This window comes from Aplysia californica, unplaced genomic scaffold, assembly GCF_000002075.1.
Source record: "Aplysia californica isolate F4 #8 unplaced genomic scaffold, AplCal3.0 scaffold00209, whole genome shotgun sequence".
NCBI classification, from domain to species: domain Eukaryota; kingdom Metazoa; phylum Mollusca; class Gastropoda; order Aplysiida; family Aplysiidae; genus Aplysia; species Aplysia californica.
In genome coordinates this window covers 657,955-660,757 of record NW_004797479.1, presented here as the reverse complement: position 1 = coordinate 660,757, position 2,803 = coordinate 657,955, and positions in this window count along the sequence as shown.

Sequence of the window (2,803 nt, the reverse complement as noted above, 5' to 3'; positions counted from 1 at the left end):
TATTTAAGGCATCTGATGGAGACGGTCGGTAAAAGTTGTTTTTTTTAAAATAAGGCATCTAAAATAAACAGTTGGTAAAAATAATGTTTTCATTCTAAAATAAGGCATCTAGTGGAGACGGTTGGTGAACTTTAAAAAAAAAAAATTAAGGCATCGGGTGGAGGCGGTTTGTAAAAATAATTTTACTATTTCAAAGTAAGGAATCTGGAGGAGACGGTAGGTGAAAATTATTTGTTTTTTACGGCATCGAGTGGAGACGGTTGGTAAATTTTTAAAAAAATAAATAAATAAAGCATCTAGTGAAGACGGTTGGTAAAAATAATTTGTTTTTTAAAAAATAAGGTATCTAGATCTAGAGGAGACTGTTGGAAAAAATAATAATTTTTTTTTAAAAAGGTATGGAGATGGTAGGTAAAAACAATTTTTAAAAAATCAGGCCTCTAGTGGAGAATGTTGGTAAAAATAATTTGTATCATCTACTGAAGACAGTTTAAAAATTCTTTATTAAAAAAAAAAAAGGCATCTAGGGAAGACGTTTGATTAAAATAATTTGTTTTTGTTTAAATCAGGCATCTAGCGGAGATGGTTGGTAAAAAATTTTTTTTTAAAATAAGGCATCTAGGGGAGACGGGAATTGAAAATTTATTATTATTTTTTTTATATGCTTCTTGGTAAAAAACGGTTTTTAAGAAATATGGCATCTATTGGAAAAGGTAGGTAAAAATAATTTTAAAAAAAAATAAGACATCTAGCGGAGACAGTGGGTAGAAATAAGTTTTCAAAAAAAATAATAAGGCATCTAGTAGAAACAGTAGGTAAAAATAATAAATTAGAAAAAATAGTTAGGAATCTTGTGGAGACCCTTGGTAAAAATAATTGTTTTTTTTAAATAAGGCATATAGAGGAGACTGTTGGTAAAATATTTTAATAAAAAAAAAAAAAAGGCATCTAGATGAGGTGGCTGGTAAAAAATGTAAAAAAAAAAAAATTCATCTAGTGGAGACGGTTAGTAAAAATAATTTCTTTAAAAAAAATAAGGCTTCTAGAAAAAACGGTTCATGCAAATAATTAAAATTTGTTTTTAAAAAAATGGGGCATCTAGTGGAGACTGTTGGCAAAATTTTTTTTTTTTTTAAAAAGACGCCTAGTGAAGACGGTTGGTAAAAAATACATGTTTTTGTTGAAAAATAAGGCATCTAGAGGATACGGTAGGTAAAAATAATTTTTTCCTGTTAAAAAAGGCATCTAAAGGAGACAGTAAAAATAATAATAAAAAAAAAATAAATAAAGGTTTCCAGTGGAGACTGTTGATAAAAAATAATATATATTTAAAAAAAATAATGCTTCTACAGGAGACGGTAAAAATAATCATTTTTTTTCTAAATAAGGCATCTTTTTGTTTTAGTAGAGGTATTACGGCGCTCGCAACTGCATAAGGTCATATGAGCGTCTAGGTGTGGATGTCAACAGAGAAGTCCTTACAGGGAATCAGACTCACTCAGTTCACCTCTCTAGCTTCAACAGCTCAAAGTCCTCTTCAACTATGAAGGCACCCCGGAAATAGCGGGTCACAAGAGTGTAACAAATATACAAAAGAAGTAGAGGATAAACGACGATAGTAAGGATTTGGAAAGAAAAAGCTGCAGTTCCCTGTTGCAGTTCAGGTACAGTTATGAGCAGTCCAAATGCGGAATCAGACTTACTCTGCTCACCTCTTTAGCCTCAACAGCACTACAGTCTGCTTCGACTATCAAGACACCCCGGAAATAGCCGGTCACAAGAGAGTGACAAACATACAAAAGAAGTAGAGGAAAAATGACAATAGTAAGGATGAGGAAAGAAAAGGCAGCAGTTCCCTCTACATGTTGTTCCGGCAGAGTATGAGCATGACATTGATAAATCAGCCCATTTACAATTCTACTGTGCATAAAAACACATTAACATCCCCCCTTTGGGAATGGCCTAAAGACACTTTAGTCAGTAGCCACTGTAAAATAGAAATCCAGTTTTGAGCTACAATTACCTTAAACAACAATAAAACAAATAGGCAGCCAAACAAGAACAACAAGAATTATACATTTATTTAAACTTTATTTTTAACACATTGGAAATCTTTGTATAAAAACCAATTCAACGGTAAAAATATGGACGGCTTAAAAGATCGTTTTCTGTTCATGTACATATAATTCAATAAATCCATTCAAAACAATTAATAATAAAACTGATAACTCAATGGTAAAACAAAGGATGGTCCTTGGTCTTTTTAAGCCACACATCATTCAATCATTGGTGGAAAAAAGTAAAAGATTAATAATAATAATAATATAAATAATAAAAACAATAATATTGTTATCAAATGTCTGCTCCTAGCTCAGGATTTCTGTTATGTTGTAAGTTGTGTACAGTCTACTTTGTGTTTGTGAGTGTGTGTGTCGAGAGAGAGAGAGAGAGAGAGAGAGAGAGAGAGAGAGAGAGTGTGTGTGTGTGTGTGTATGTGTGTGTGTATGTGTGTGTGTGTATGTGTGAGAGAGAGTGATACAGAGAGAGAAGGAGAGACACAGTGACAGACATACAAACAGAGAGACAGATCGACAAAGAGAGAAAGAGTGTGTGCCATTGCAGAATACCTTATCGCTACAGCAAAGACACCTTATATCTCGTAAATTTTAATGCTCAACACCCTCATCTACTTGGCATTGATAATTTATGAGGCAGGCTGTGCTGTTCCTGCCTATCAATCATGGCCAACGAGGACACAGAGGAATACAGTATCCCAGCAGACAGAACAAGATACAAGATTTTT